Below are 18,115 nucleotides of genomic sequence, written 5' to 3'. Positions count from 1 at the left end.
TACATTTTTTGATTTGCATGTCATTCTTTGTTTTTTCATGAGAAAAATTGGATTCGTTTAATTTAATGGAGCTTCCTTCGACTATCATTTTACAAGTTAAACATCTTTCGTCCCCACATTTGGAAACAATAGGCTTTTTTTTTTTTGAATCAAATTATGAGGAAATGAGAATTCGTCTCAATTTCCTGGGTTGTTTTAGATTCTTGAAACTTGAGGCGAATTTTCACTTCTTCGCAATTTGATTTAGGAAATAAAAAACCGTAAAGCTGCACTACTTTTATGAAAAGATAAAAGGTATGCCGACATAAATTGATATCTACACTGGTTTAATAACATTTTAAGATTTTAAAGTACTTTTCTTCCGTCTTGAAACTACATGTATTCATAAATAATGTCATTGTATAAAGATGGACAGTATAGTGTATTTATACATATTTACATAGTAACACTGTGGTTTTAATTGGTTATAGTTACCATTGTCTATGGTTACATAGTTTATCATGTACACGCGTGTGTTAATCTGTTGTGTATGGGATCAATTTAGGAACAAAGAGTGGGAATAATCTCGGGATAGATATAAGAAAATTAATTAAATTAATGGCCCATGGTTATGTCAAGGAACGTATTATCTGCTGAAAATGGCGCCTGTGGCAAGCACTGAAATTGTGCTCCTATCTAAACATCTGATATCCATTTCTATAAGTTCTAGATAAATTCTCGACTACCGCCCTAGCTTACGCAGGTGGGTGGTGTTACTGTCAGTATCTCTCGGTGACGTCCCCTTCAAGTGGTGCCCTTGACACGTAACGTCCCCTTCAAGTGGTGCCCATGACACGTGTCCTTACTGACATACCGTAGATGCGCTACTGCTAAAACCCAATCAAAATATTTTTCAAGGCTCCCTGGATTTTATATATTCTATTTATTGGCAGTGACAGTCTGATTAAAACATATATCCTATTTCGTTTCGTTTTTTTTTTATAGTTCGAAATTTCGTTTTACACTAGGATCTGGAAGAGTTGTAATGTAACTCGCTTTCTGGTTGATTTGAGGGATTAGCCAATGAAACGGTCTGTTACGGCGAGTTTTTTGGCGTGGGGTGCACGGAACGGTGGGTAACCCACAAGAAATATCAGCGCTAATTGGTTAACCAAATGTCTGACGTATGACCCCTGACGCGACCTCTCACTACAACTGGTCAGATCTTCGTGTAGTAGAGGCCATCGACAGTAGAAAAAAAGCCGAAACTAAATATAGATCTGTATTTCTATCAGATTATGGCAGTGGCTAAAATATTTTGAGCCGCACCCTCGTCTTGTACCCTTTAGTAATGTTTAGCATCATGTAGGATAAATGCGTGACAAAATGACATCCATACTAAAAGCCGTAATAAAAATTATATTTCATACCGCCATCTTCTTATCTCAACGTCCTTCAGATCACTAAAATGAGAATAGAGGCCTTTTAGAATTTTGCCATATTCTTTTGTTAAAATGGCGCCATGTTTAACAAGTCACCAACTTTACCGAGAACAAATACATTTTAATAAATACATGAAAATAATAAAAAAAAAAATCAATGATATGATTTCTGTCATTTAATCAAACATTTGCACGAATTGTTAGCAATTCAGATAAAGTCCTTTAGAAATTTAAGATAAAGTAGCGTCCGTACTCTAATAATGGGTGCAGCTGTTACAAGAGCTCTGTATGAAAAATTTTAAAATTTAATTTCATTGTTTTGTTCCTAGTTCAAGATGACGCACAAATACAACAACAAAAAATAGACGCGTCATGATAAAGCATACTTATGAATTGAATTAAGGGCAGATTAACCTGATGGATTTAGCTTTCATTACTATGGTTACGTGTGGTGTGTCGAGAGTTGGGGGGGCTGACAGTGACTTTGTTTTATATGATCCCAGTCTTCTTCTTTCACGTGCACTAGCAATTTGCTGTAAACGGGATCCCATTCGTCCGGGTTGCAAGACACTGTTTCATTGTCCGGGTGACAAGACACCGTTTCGTTGTCCGGGTTGCAAGACACCTTTCGTTGTCCGGGTTGCAAGACAGCTTTCGTTGTCCGGGTGTCAAGGCACTGTTTCGTTGTCCAGGTGGCAAGACACCGTTTCGTTGTCCGGGTTGCAAGACACCTTTCGTTGTCCGGGTTGCAAGACACCTTTCGTTCTCCGGGTGGCAAGGCACCGTTTCCTTGTCCGTTCCACAATGGAAGCCTGGTGGAAGATTATTTCGCGTTGAGGATATAATTTCGAATAATATCCTTTCAAAATATCATCGATAATCTAATTAGCAAATATCCGGGTATGCTTACCATTTCTAGAACAACACTTCTCATTTGGGCAATTCACATAGCTAACATATTTGTTTATTATAGATAACAACAGAGTTATCGGATTTACCAGGTCGGAGACGACTGCTTCCGGGAATGGCCGACCCTCTTTGCCACGTTCTTACGAGGGGTGAATGGCTGAATGGTTAGCGCGTGCACTTTGTAATCATAAGGTCTGTCATTAAGTCAACTGGCGTGGTTTCGATTCCCTGGTTGTAAGTGACAAGGAGTAGGGTCACCTGATCCTCGTGGGTTATCTCCGGATCTTCTGGTATCCACCCACTGCTAAAGACTATCCGCTGTTAATTACCGGGTCTTTATTAGTATTCCAACCTCGTGGGTTTTCTCCAGGTCCTCCGGTTTCCTCCTACTGCTAAAGACCCCTACGAGCAAGCAAATTATTGAAATAAAATTTAACATGTTAGTCCCGAAATGACCTAGCCCCCCTCTCTCTCTCTCTCTCTCACACACAGGAGTGTGAATACGACATGAAGCCGATCTGCTATTTCCTGTATTATATCAAGTCATCAGACATTTCTATCCACAGTGAAACTACTTCAACCCCCGCACGCCCCCCCCCCCCAACAAAATAAACAATCAAAAAAAATGTTTAATCACAAGATTATCATTTCCTTGATATTTTATAAATAAAGTTTAATACAATAGCAAAATATACAATTACACAACAATTACTGCAGAGTCGCACATGACCGTGATACAAAAACAACTTAAATAGACATGATGACTTGAATATCTAAGGTAAAAAAAAAACAAAAAAAAAACAATTCAGCTTTAAATAACTAAGCGGGTTACACAGATATATTAAAAATTACAATGTCGTCAGCAGAATGTCATCTATTATAGACATGAAAGCAAAATATATGTCGTAGGGAAACATTTAAACTAGTTTCCATATAACCATGTTATTACTATATTTAAATGTTTTACAGGCCACCTAATAACAAACCGTCATGTACGTGATAAGCAAGTGTCTTTTTATTCAAATGTGAATTATATTTTTTAGATTCATATGACGGTGTAATAATGACCCAGACATATTAATATAGACGCGGTTTATATGGCGATGACCACATACATTTCAAATAATCATAACATATTTAACAAAGATTTTTCAATGTATTTAGATAGTAAAATATGATTAAGAAATATATAAAAAGTTTGACTGTTTATTTACAAAATGGAGAATCGGTAAATAGATGATAACTTACATCAAAATGACTGTTTCTTTGTGGCGCATAAATAAATAGATATATTAAAATTATATCAAAATTTGGCGGTTGTTGAAAACAAGATAAACAATATTTAGGAGGTCATGATATATACCACCTACAACACACTGATGTATATAGCAGATAGTTCACAGCAACACATACCACGGTTATCACTCGGTAAACCTCACCAGATTCCATTATTCTACAACTAGATCAGTGATTCTCAACCAGTGTGCCACGAGATCTTCCTAACGTGCCGCGAAATTTTGAACGGCACCCTAAGAAAATGCAAAAAACCATGTGATCCCAAATGAGTATTCACTGGTGTCTAGTGATAAGTTCATAGCTGTGTATTTCTTTATTTAGTTTGAGTTATTCTATGTGACTAGTCTACGATTGTATGCCGTCTATGACTTGCCATGTTTTTATTTTGCAAAATTCAAATATTTTTCACAGATATTTAGCCAGGTGTGCCGCTATTTTTTCATGTATTCCAAGGTGTGCCGGTGGCAAAAAAAGGGTTGAGAACCACTGATCTAAATGTAGGGTACTGGTGTCAGCTGAGGTTTGCCGAGTGCATCGTTATGTGAAAATCTAATAATCGTTTGCGAAACACACCAATTATAGCTTGTATATATTTTTAGCTAAACTAACTATAATAAAAGCACGATATAGGCTACTGTAGCGAAAATCTAAATGACAATATAAATTTAGCGTTATTAACCAAACTATATAAGGCGCTAGTGATAGTGTAAAAAATACATTTAGTGAAACGCTATGCAAGGTGTTAAAGCGATATACCTCCATAGTAAGTTTATACGGGTTCACATTAAACATTAGAATAACAAATACAATACAAATAAGGCACATTAATTACATCATTATAAATACAACAACAACAATAACAATGACAATGATGGATATGTAAGAATTATCATAAATAAATTGGATATATATTCATTGTAAACAACATGAATGTGGTTGGTTAGATATACAACATTTCATAATGATATAATCGTTTTTGTTATATATTCTGTGGTTTATATTTTAACCGGAGAACCCTAGCTAGATCGGAGACGTCAGAAGTGGATTGTTTGTTTAGGGTAAGGGTAAGGACCTGCAGATTTCCTCAAAGATCAGAGAGGCTCCTGCACATATAACGTCATATGACGTTAGGGCAAGGCTTAGGCTTTGTCCACGGGTAGGGTAAGGGTTAGCTCTAGCCCTGTTTACTACCTCTCGAGACTTTGACGGAAGCTGCAGGTCCTAACCCTTTGCCCTAACACACATATGACGTCATATCTGTTAAAATGTGCAGGGCCGTTTCCGATCTAGCGTTCTCTATTTTAACAATAGACACACAAGGCCCTTATTCACGAAAACTTAAAACTAAGTTACAACCGAAATTTTAAGAAATACTGCAACTTCATTGAATATATGCAAATTGATTTTACTGATCAGCCAATCGAATTGCAGTATTTCTTAAAATTTTGATTGTATCTTTCGTAAATAAGGGCCCTGGAGTATAAAAAAGAAAGGAAATACATGGATTGGGTATAATAATAACCCTATAATATAAGTACATGTGTAAGGCAAGCAAAGCAGTAAAGTCATATATAGCATAACAAAATTCAATTTAAAAAAATAACAGTATTTTATCAAACAATATTGGCAGAAAAAAATAAGTAACACACTGCGCAAATATCATTAGCCACAAAGGGAAGGCCCCGCAAACCCAAGATGGCGCCTAAACTGCACGTTATGTGATTGTCTATTCCAAACCAAATTATAATCAAATTCCCGTTACGTACATTAAATATAATTACAATAAGATGTTCTTTTCAATTTCTACTTTCGTTTTATATTCTTTATTTCATACTCAATCCTAAAGACGAAACGTAAAAAAATATAATTTTAATTTAAGTTACTGCGTTTTGAATTACATAGAAAATGTAGCACAAAAATTAGAAAAATAAATAAAACGAAAGTGTAATCTAATTGGGTTTTTGTAAACTAATTTATAAAAATGGACATTATTCAAATCAATGGAGCTGTTAACATTTTATAAATAGGATTTTGAAATTAGGTCCGGCATGTACACTCTATATGAAATGCACTTGGGTATAGTATCCCCCCCCCCCCCACGGGAATTTAAATGAAGTGAATAGATGCCGTTTCATCTCCTTTTTTAGGGTCTCTTAATGGTATCTTTAATTAACAACGTCTGGGAAATATTTTTTTACCGTATACGATTTGGAAATTAAAAAGCGGACAAAAGGGCATTCAGATTCTAATCAGGGTCATGGTTTTGAGTTTTTGCACCCCCTCGCAAATGGCAAAAATCACGTGGTTTCAATGCGGTTTTCATAATGCTTAACCAGTATCAAACATTATACAAATCGATCTAGCATGTTTCACACAGCGAATATTACTCCGCGGCACAAAGATGGACTCCCTCTCTTTCCCGCACACACATAAATATATATATTTTTTTTTTGTTGGGGGGGGGGGGGGGGCGTGATCTTGTTCCTTATGCAAAATAAGGGATCACGACGCCCCGGTTCTACACCCATCATTAACAGCCCAGATACCAGATGTGCTAAAGACCAACTATGGATGCCTCATCGTCTACGTATCTTCTCCATATTTACCCATCAACGTATTCATGGTACGCTTTTAACTCGTCCTATTTAAATAATTTAAAATCATCTTCCCATTAAATCTACATTAAAATGCACTTTAAAAAATTCAAACTCACGTCTTTGAGAATAATAAAATTTTCTAATTTCCGTCTTAATGAGGTTTTTTTTTTTGGCCCCGGTTCAAACAAGTATAACAAGTTTCTTACTAATTGGCTTTACTTGTGCTGATATTTACGTGTTGATTTCGTTTAAATCTAGTCTAGACAAGCTTTCAAAACGTGTTATTATCAGCAATAAAATAATATGGTCCATTTGTTTTGCTCTAACAATTTAAAGGTACACTATCGTGGTAATTATACAGAATAATTAAAACAAATAATGATTTTACTCATCTAAAGAAATCCAGTGAATTGGACATTACTAAAGAACATCAACACAGCGCTATGTTCAGATAAAAAAACGGGAAATGGAAATTCCAGATTGAAACATCCGGTTTTTAAAGTGGTGGCATGTGGTTTAATACGGAACGATCTGGTTGTTCAGATAAACAATACAACTAAATGAGAAATGGAAATTCCAGATGGAAACATCCGGTTTTAAATGTGGTTTAATACGGAACTATCGGGTTGTTCAGATAAACAATACAACTAAATGCTAAACTAGTGTCACAACACGGCTACTTTAAATATTCAATCTGTCAGGTAAAATAATCTATAAAATTTATGAATATTTAAAGATGACATAAATAAATCAACCAAAGGAAAAACAAAACAAAACAAGCCTAAATATTTTAAACGATGTAAAGTCTATAAATAAAAGTAATACAATGAGCGGGCGTCAATATAGTAAATAGTTTTAGGTTTATTTTCTAAAGTTAATTAAATCCATTACCATTCGTTCTGTCTGAATTAACAACCCCCTTTTTTCAGTTTCTTTTTTCACGAAAAGTGATTCTAAAGTAGTCAGACAATTCGGTTGTTTTATTAACACCTAGAATTTTCGAAAATAGCCCAAAACGGCAAAAAACATTGTGGTGATGGCATATATTCAGTTATCTAATAATACAAGTCATGACGGTGAAAAAATATTAATTACGTTGTTTTTGTATTAGGCTATGCTATTAATTACATGTCCATATTACTCGTTTTATAATACGCTATAAATTACTGGTTCGTTATTACTTTCTATTAATTACAGGGCTGGTATAACTGTAGGATATTAATTACCGGGTCTTTATTACTATACGTTATTAATTACTGGGTCTTTATTACTATACGGTATTAATTACTGGGTCTTTATTACTATACGTTATTAATTACTGGGTCTTGATTACTATATTAGTAAGTGCAGTAGGACCATGCTATTAATGACAGGCCTTGTATAAGGTTTGTGTTACTAATGGTATTAGTTAAGATATTGTTATTAACACCCCAAGCTACTTAATTAACTTTAGTAGGTTTATTCTCAAATTTATGAGCTTATACGATAGAATTTTAAATGTCGAACATGATAATATGTAAATAAAGAATGGATATTTGTCAACTTAAGCCATAAATACGTTTCTATGACGACAATGTTTATAAATAAACAAGAAAAAATACGTCTGCCTCCTACACCAACAATGTATCAAATGATGAAAGTCTGTAGGTAGTGGTTTTGATAAATGATTATGATGTTTGATTATTGATTTTGATTGATGAATTTATGGTTGTAAGTTCTCTGTTTGCAAGGAAAATGTAGACTGAATTTCATTACATTCGAAAAACATATCTGCTAGATAGATTTCGAAATATAAAAAAGAATATTAACCATCACTTTCGCCAAAGGACATGAAATTTCACCACCATTACAGGTTAGCAAAATGGAGCTGATCAACTTATGGTTTGGTTATTCTTCAAAATTGTTACTCAAAGTAACCCAAGGGATTTTCTAAAAGGGTTTTGTGTATGAGTTTCCTTTATATTTTCAGAATATTTACGAATCTATTTAACCTTAAGTAATCAGCCTAAATTACAATTTCCCTTTAAATCTACAATAATTTTGACAGGGATAGGATTCAATATATGGAAATGGCCTGCAGGGTTTTTCCTAGGTCAATGGATCTGAAAAACTCATTTTGTGCAAAATTTTTGACCTAGCAAAATTATATTGTATTCGTATTTGTCGACCCGAAAACCCAGTGAAGGACACAATGTAAGGCATATTCGAAGTGTTTCTAATATATACAATATAGTGAAAAAAATCGAAAAAAATCGAAATTCAACGAAAAATGGCCACCATTTTGGAAAATGGCCACCATTTTGGAAAATGGCCACCATTTTGGAAAATGGCCACCATTTTGGAAAATGGCCACCATTTTGGAAAATGGCCACCATTTTGGAAAATGGCCACCATTTTGGAAAATGGCCACCATTTTGGAAAATGGCCACCATTTTGGAAAATGGCCGATTTCTGACCGAAAAAATAGTGCTAAGTCCAAGGTGTATTTTTTTAGCTCAATTCGCCTAGGAAAACCCCTGGACATTCTAATTCAGGGCAATAGGTTGTTATTGGCACATCCCTATCAACATTAAAGAATTTAATTGAATACGCCCCTAGATTTCTTTCTTTAAAAATGTATTTTGTTCGTGGCCATCTAAGCTTCTTCTGCTGATTTTAATTTATCCGTTTCTTTCATCTCTTTGTCTTCTTGATCAGGGTTTGTCGCCAAATCAACGTAGACGCCAGCATTTTTGGATGTTGTCATCTGAATTTTGGCTTCACGTTCCATTTCTGAAGAACCTCGGCTAAAAAGAAATTCAGACATAAAGTAAGTTAAATCAACATAATCCCTATATAACTACAATGCAGACTATTTTAAACATTTATTTTAGCGGGTAGCGTATGGAACGTGGACTGATGACTGGTACGCAATATATGAATGAAATAAATAGGGTTTAACGTCCTACTGTTCTGTATCGACATGGCTAATGAAGACGGGCATACGCCATACAATGTACTATTAGGGAAATGCCAACTGTCAAGGTTTTTTCCGTCGGGACTCCACGCTCTTCTTTGCCAGGTCCTCTGTCCTGCACCACCGGCAATGGGAGATAGAGAGAGGGAGATAGAGAGAAGGAGAGAGGGTAATGCGCATATCTGGGCCCTGTTTCTCGAAATTTTAACTAAAGATAAAATCCAAATTTTAGTAGATACTTCAATTTTGATTGGCTAAGCACTAAAATCAATCTAATATTATCCAATCAAATTACTAAAATTTGGATTTTATCTTAGTTAAAATTTCGTGAAACAGGCCCCTGGTTCTCAAGCTTTAAACAGACAGAGAGAGAGAGTCATTTTGGGACTAACATGGTTCAATTTTAGAGAGAGAGAGAGAGAGAGAGAGAGTTTAACGTCCACTCGACACATACTAGGTCATTTCAGGACTAACAAAGCATTGGAGGAAACCGGAAAACCCAGGTTGGACAGGCGACCCCACTCCATGTCACATACAACCGGGGCCATCATACTGGAACTTAAAGATTTTAAGCCATAATGAAAATAATATATGCAATCTGAGTTAAGTAGTTTAGAGCTATAAATAACCCTATATACAATTATCTTTCTATACACCATAGCGTGCTCACTACACATTTTAATATTATATAATACATGCTTTCTACAAATAGGAATCCCCTCAAGGTATAGGTTTTACATATTGTATGCCACAAATGCTATAGATAAAACTAAGATTACAATATCAATACATTAAGTGTTTGGCCAAATAGGTGTCTGAATAATCATCCTCGATTTTTTTTATTTATAGGTTTATTTGTTCTGCGGGATGAAAATCTGCCTTTGTTGAATTGTACATCTTTATTAGAGACTAGCAGGATACCCGGCTTCGCTCGGGGGTCATAACTCCGAAACCGGAAGTGGTAGACTAACGCCACCTGGCCTATGTTACTCCCCGGTCCGAGCTACCCTATACCCCAAATTTCAGACTCGGGGCAGACCTAGTGTAGCCGCCAACCCCGAACAGACCGGCTTCGCTCGGGGGTCATAACTCCGAAATCGGAAGTGGTAGACTAACGCCACCTGGCCTATGTTACTCCCCGGTCCGAGCTACCCCTATACCCCAAATTTCAGACCCGGGGCAGAACTAGTGTAGCCGCCAACCCCGAACAGACAGACAGATACCCGGCTTCGCTCGGGGGTCATAACTCCGAAACCGGAAGTGGTAGACTAACGCCATCTGGCCTATGTTACTCCCCGGTCCGAGCTACCCCTATACCCCAAATTTCAGACTCGGGGCAGACCTAGTGTAGCCGCCAACCCCGAACAGACCGGCTTCGCTCGGGGGTCATAACTCCGAAACCGGAAGTGGTAGACTAACGCCACCTGGCCTATGGTACTCCCCGGTCTGAGCTACCCCTTTACTCCAAATTTCAGACTCGGGGCAGACCTAGTGTAGCCGCCAACCCCGAACAGACAGACAGACAGACAGACAGACCGACAGACAAACGACAGTCACAAATATATATATAGATATCCCTGATTTTCTCTTCCATTGTTGACACTGTATGCCCTAAAAAGCTCAAATTAGTAAATAATCCGATTTTAACTGAATCTTTGGAAACAAAGTTTTAATCATCTAGAGCTGCACAGTCACCATTCCATACAACACACCCGGCCCAGAGTTCACAAAGTTTACAGACTTAAGTTAAGAATTTACCCCAAAGTGTTCGCCTTATTTTAACTAAACCATAGCCATTCATAAAACTTTCGTTGTTTTAATGTATCAAATACATCAATAAGAATCTATGTGCAAAGTTTTGTGTTTCTGGAACATAGATATTTCTCATAAACAGTGATTGAAAGTTTGAGTAAATTCTTAACTTAAGTCTGAAAATGATAAACAGTTTGCTAAATTCTGAACTAAGTCTGGAAATGCTTTGTGAACTCAAAGCCTGATCAACCTTATTCCAATACCTTTTTGACCTAGATACAATATGATTAGAAATGTCCACCTTTAACATACATTATGCAAGAGCTAAATCTGTCTATTGCAGGCCTTTCTTTAGGTCTGAAATGTTATCTAAATTATTAATTAGACATTTATTAACACGGAAAGAACATAATCAACTCTAGATGGCAACGCTAGCCTGCAATCTTTAGTGGATTATTAGCTGATTTACTGCATAACTTTCCTTCATGATTTAACGATTAAATGGATAATCGAGACTATGCTGTTTATCGTACTGACTTTAGTAATGATGATCAAGGCTAGCCGGAAATTTCAACTGCTTAGTTCTCGGTTCATAGTAGATCAATTTGAATGAAATTTTCAGCAAATTGCCTTTACATTTTTTAGTTTTTAACTATTATAGTGAGAACTTTCAAATCGTTATCGAATCTCCCATAATGTATCTTTAAAGTAGCGGATATCTGTCCGATTACTCATATGATCACAAATCTCAAGATAAACATCATAATTTTATAATACTTACGATCTGAGTCTGATGACAAAAAATATGACAAGAGCAACAAGGGCGACCACTACAATAACGGCTACAGCTATACCAATAATTAGACCTGCAAACAGAAAAAACAGGAATATGAAATATTATATATACCAATCAAATAGTAGATGGAAATTTCCCCTCGATTGTTGAACTGAAAGATATATTCACAGATATAAAACGTATGTTTGGCCATGGGAACAAGTCTGGCGTTGTGATTATAAGTTGAAACATTAAACCCTCTTACATTTGAAAACCATACGAAATGGAATGAACTTAAATGGGGTTTAACGTCCTACTGTTCTGCTCCGAAATGGGCTAATGAAGACTGACATACGTCATACAGTCTGCTACGAGGGAAATTTTGCCTGGACAGTGGCACTACGGCCTACTCTTATATCGAATTCCAACTTCAAGGGATCTTTTACGTGCATGCCAATGTATAACCGGGACCTTGATTTTTTGTCCCATCCGAACGACTAGAAAGCTTTCCTTGTCAGGCCCCTTTGAGTGTATGATGTTGGATATGGCAGCTATTTAAGACATAGATCTATTCTAGAAGTAGAGTAAATATTTCTCTGTGTACATTATAGTTTAAAATAACTTATTGATTTTACAGTGAAACTGTGGCTATAAAACATCATTATTCTAAATCAGTTGATGTAATAGAATCGTTTACATGTGGTTACATGTAATCATTTAATTTGCTAACTAGGTCCGAGTTAACTAAATCAAATGAAATGGGATTTAACGCTGTTCTGCTCCGACTGGGCAAATGAAGACGGATGACGGTCATTCACCATACTATGATAGAAATTTTGTCCGGGCAGCAGCCCTATGGCCTACTCTTATATCGAATTCCAACTGCCAAGGGATCTTTAACGTTCACGCCAATGTAAACACGGGACCTTGGTTTTTCTTCCCATACGAACGACTAATGAAGACGGACAACGGGTATATGCCATACAGTGTATTATGATGGAAATTTTGTCCGGGCAGCGGCCCTATGGACTACTCTTATATCAAAGTCCAACTGCCAAAGGAATCTTTAACTATACACGGGACCTTGGTTTTTCATCCAATTCGTACGACTAGACAGCTGTCCTTATCAGGCTCTCCGTTCTGCACCACTGACAAGCGGGAAACCATGTCGGAAACCCTGATAAACTTTCTCGGCCAATGTAGTGGTTGATACGCGACCTCCAGGCTAGTGAGCCACCGTGGCTCCTGCCGAGTTTAACATCCATTTCCACAACATACAGGACTATCGTAGACAAATCGTTTATTAACTTACAGGACAAACACGCGGACAAGACTAAATACAGATATTGTAAGCCATAACTATAAAATCAACTGAATGAATCTTTGGGTGCATAGTAAATCATGAAAAATAAATAACTATGTCATAATACAGAGTTATATGACAGAGTTCCATGGACGAACGAAAATGTTTAATTATTCAATAATATTACCCGTGCTCAACCCCTCATTCTGGACATGTGTCACTGTCTCGTTGTCATGTGTATCAACTGTAGTATTACTAACTGAAATACAAAAATTAGAAAATGGATTAAAATGTACAGATGTAAACCAGTCACTTTGAGATTTCAATCAACAATTTAGTTGCTATACTGCTGGGTGTAGAAGGGGGAGGAGAGAGGGAGGAGGGGGTCATTTTAGCCATCTGGGGTGGCTTCCGTATCCAGTTTGTAGGTGGCAAGAAATAGTCCAGAAGTCTCTCTCTCTATATCTCTATATGTCTATATCTCTCTCACACACAGGTAATTATATACCTCCAGCCTTCCAGCTATTAACTTTGATTTGTGTTCATGTCAAGAAGTCATTAGTCGGTTTGTTTTCAAGTATATGGTTGTCATGTAATGTGTTGTAATTATGTTTTGATGTAAACATGTTTATCCTGACATTTAATATTCTATCATCAAGTGGAGCATCGAGTGGAGCATATAGTGGAGCATACAGTGGAGTATCCAGTGGTTTTCAACATACAATAGAGGTTAAAAAACATAAAAGTTACCAATGGTCATTAAATGTAAAAGTTACTAATGGTCATTAAATCTAAAAGTGACCAACCTAAAAGTTACCAATGGTCATTAAATGTAAAAGTTACCAATGGTCATTAAATGTAAAAGTTACTAATGGTCATTAAATGTAAAAGTTACTAATGGTCATTAAATGTAAAAGTTACCAATGGCCATTAAATCTAAAAGTGACCAATGTAAAAGTTACCAATGGTCATTAAATGTAAAAGTTACCAATGGTCATTAAATGTAAAAGTTACTAATGGTCATTAAATGTAAAAGTTACTAATGGTCATTAAATGTAAAAGTTACTAATGGTCATTAAATGTAAAAGTTACTAATGGTCATTAAAGGGGTTCGACAATCTAATAGAATAGGGGAATTGTCCACCAAAGACAGAAAGAACAAATACGGCAAATACAGCTTAATTACTGACACATCTGATTAAAATACAGATCTATATTTCATTTCGTTTTTTTATACTTTTGAAGGCCTCTACCGGCTTCATGTAGTAGTGTCACAGGTCATACGAGCGGCTTTTGACCCTATGATGCCAGACATTTGATTAACCATCAGCATTGATGTTTTAGTGGGTTACTCACAGTTCCGTGTACCTTACACTAAAAACTCGCCGTAACTGACCGTTTCATTGGCTAATCCCTCACATCACCCAGAACGCGGGTTATATAACACCTCTTCCAGATCCTAGTGTAGTAAAGCAAAATGCAAAATTTTGGAGTATAAAAAACGAAACGAAATAGGGTCTGTGTTTTAATCAGATTGGACACATCCCCACATCCCGCAATTTTCATTTCGAACATCAGCCCCATCTCCAATAGCCGGGTTGGTGCAAAAAATCTATCTTTATATTAAAATACAATTACATTAAACAAAGATACGTTGCCAAGCAACGAAACAAACACCCACAGCAGCTAAGAGTTGTCGCATATTTTATTTATTTTTTTTAATAAGTAGGCCTACAATATAATGAAAACAATTACAACACATGAAAATCTGATTACGCAACCCGTTTAGTAATTTAGAAATCATTAGAATTTGTTTCAATTGTCTCAGGACGTTAAACACTGCCATAACTCTTGCAGTAATTATCGGAAATCAATAGGATTATTCGTCTCGTGACCTTAAACATGGTGCATAAATCTAAAGTCAATCGGATATTAACTTCAGTCTCTAGAGCTTCTACAAGTTTTTTTTAAAGAGCTTAGTACAAGATTTTTTTTTAAAGAGGTCAAGGGCCATAACTATGGCACTAATTATCGGATTCTTCTTCTCAAGGCCTTAAACACTGTGTATAAATTTAAAGTCAATCGGATATTAACTATAGCCTCTAAAGCGTCCAGAAGCAATTGTGGATGCCAGACCGACCGAGGGGGGGGGCGACAACATTATACGACCACATTTCAACGTGAGCGTATAAAAATACAATTTACAAATGATATGACAAATGTCTGATTTATAAAACAAATATTGATTTTAAGATACAAATGTTAATTTTAGTGTACAAATGTCGAAATACGACAACAAATGAAATAAGTATTAAGGACTATGAATTAGGAACTAAGAACAGCTGTTTTGTTTTCCAAACAGTTCTGAGTATAACCTGCTATGAATTGTATGTAACATATGAAACAAATCTACCCTCTAAATGACGTGTAGCACAAATATGTTGAGTGGTTTTCAAGAAGTTAATTATATTTTATTTTCAAGTAGGTCAATGTATGTATTCTCGATAATTAGAGGAGTTTTGGTTTAATTAGAACAGCACCAATTTCAATCATATTCTTGTTAAATATTTTGACTAAAATGACAGTTGAGCATTTCCAGTAGAACTCGCTATTCAACCAACTGATTTTAACCAGACTTGATTCTCAGTAAACAAATAGAATTATTATACCAGATATCATGTAACCTTACTTCAATCATAAACAATTCAACTATCAAAATATTTACCAAGGACAACATCCTTATTTATTATTCTTCTAAAATATTACTAGATAGAGCGAAGATCAGTGTACACATTGGCGTGGCGTACAATTAGTAAAATATTACTAGATAGGGAATAGATCAGTGTACACATTGGTGTACAAACAAGTAGTAAAAAAAACTTTGATGGTAGAGTATAGAGGAAAACCGGTGGCTGGGCAAAACTCTATGGAAGGATAACGTTGCCACTATTATTCATGTTCACGGTGCAAACTGTTTATGTCAGCAGTTCAAAATACGTATTTTAGTTTTATAATTTGCAATTTCTAATTCTATTGCTCCACAATACCAATGTCACAGTGTTAAAATACAGAATACACTTTTCAATAATACAGTATAATAGTTATTTTGTCCATTACACTTCTCCATTCTGCATTTTGCATACTAATAGACAAATGCATAATAGAACTTAGCATATTAGAACTACATGTATATAACTTTAATATGGGATATACGACGAAGCTCATTTACCTACTTAGCCACCAAGGCTCCCATCAAGAGAAAGACATACAACCACACTTCAATATACCCCGGTTTCTAGAGAAAGATATCTATAGATAGATCTATATAAAATGCCAAGTTATGACATGTATAATGACAAATGAGAAACGTGTTTTGAAGTGGCGATTTTGTACATGTTCATTTTATATTTATTGGATAGTCAACGACCGATTGATCACATCACCTGTAGGATAAATCAAATAAAACTGCCAAAATTACCTACTTGTATATACATTCCTTTCCAACCCTTAAAAGTTACTTGAAAGTCATCAATGATAAGGGCTAGTCATAATGCCCTATGTGTATTTGTAAATACGTCATTATTGCATAAAACACAAAAATACATGTAAATCATAGACTACATGTGGGTGGACTCCACCCCCTTTGCTTTGTTTTCACGAAAAATAAAGTTTTTTAGGGGTAGCATTTTTTGTACCTTGCATATAATTTTTTTGTAGTTAGACGTTTGGAAATCTATCAATTTGAAAAAGGGAGAGAAAGAGAGAAATGGGGTTTAACTTCCACTCAACACACACTAGGTCATTTCGGGACTAACATAAGGTTCAATTTTATTTCAACAATTAATTCGCTTGCGAGCAGGATTCTTTAGCAGTGGGAGGAAACCGGAGGACCCAGAAAACCCACGAAGGTTGGACAGGCAACCCTACTCCTGTGAGGTACAACCGGGGAATTGAAACCACACCAGTTGACTCAATGACAGACCTTAGTTATAATACAACGCGCACACGCTAACCACTCGACCATCCACCTGCTTGATACGAATTAACCCAAATCCCTAAATGTTGTAGGCTTATACCAGACGGTCATCACCATCCAAATCCTATGTTGGGGCCCTTTTATACCATTTAGCAGGCATATAATCAGGCCTACGAAACGAAATAGGCCTATATTGCGGCTATATATTGTTATTGTAGGCCATATAGTTTCAAAATGATTCCCCTGCCCCTAGGCAATTGTGATTTTGTTAATATTCTTTTGTAAATATTGCTCTTCTGTTTTCAAATTTCATTGTTCACTTCTTTAACTTCTGTTATAAAGGGTAAAATGTAAGACAGGCCTCCTGGCCTAATTTTCAACCCTTTGAAAATAAAGTTATTATTATTATTATTATTAATATTAGATATGGGGCTGTGCCATGCCCGGTAGGCTTATCAGAAGGGATTTACCACTGCATGCCCCTGTGGTGCAACTCATGAGATTGAAATGTAGTTAAACTTAGCGTTTTATATGATATATTTAACTCATTGCAATAACAACAACACAACAGCTTACCTTGAGTATCGCGCCTCACTCTCGCCACACTTTCAACAGAGCCGTCTGCGATTCCATAAAGAACGAACAGCGTCGCCAATAATAAGACAGCACCCTTGAAATATTCTGCCATTTTGTAGCTTGGGTTAGTATGTTTAAACTAACTTGGTGTTACTTGTGACGAAAAACAATGCGGAAATAATCCGGAAAGAAAAATATACAGACAGGCCTGACACAAAGAAATGTTGTACGCGTTAGTCATACGTGAACTTTGACCTGTTCTAGTAAATACGCTCGTTCAGTGCGTGGGTCATATTGACACATTCTCTGTCGTTCCGTGTCTTTGTCAGTGTGTATAAGTCTCGATTTTTTTTGTGTGGGCCGCTGTTATTTTATTATATAAATAATATGTCTCTCCGTATAATCACTTTGCAATTTAATTATAACAAAAGAGAATAGAAGGGTCCCACGAAGTGTTTTAACTTTTATTTAAGGACGGGCCGTATGACAAATGACCTATATATATTAATGATGAAGCAATCGGGGAAACCCGACACAAAGGTGTGCTTGCCATG

At 36.0% G+C, this 18,115-nt stretch overlaps 1 long non-coding RNA gene across 1 annotated transcript; it reads right to left on the bottom strand.

Annotated features, from left to right (window-relative positions):
• Positions 1-6,086: 6,086 nt before the first annotated feature.
• LOC126831092 (uncharacterized) lies at positions 6,087-17,819 on the bottom strand. Its single transcript, XR_007684143.2, has 4 exons — positions 17,562-17,819; positions 13,197-13,268; positions 11,713-11,797; positions 6,087-9,009 (listed from the first exon to the last, which is right to left on the bottom strand). It is a non-coding gene; the product is annotated as an uncharacterized LOC126831092 (long non-coding RNA).
• Positions 17,820-18,115: the final 296 nt, after the last annotated feature.

The sequence above is a fragment of the Patella vulgata genome, chromosome 8 (assembly GCF_932274485.2).
Source record: "Patella vulgata chromosome 8, xgPatVulg1.2, whole genome shotgun sequence".
Classification (NCBI taxonomy): domain Eukaryota; kingdom Metazoa; phylum Mollusca; class Gastropoda; family Patellidae; genus Patella; species Patella vulgata.
Note: the sequence above shows the minus strand (reverse complement) of the source record. Positions and strands in the feature narration are given on the sequence as shown.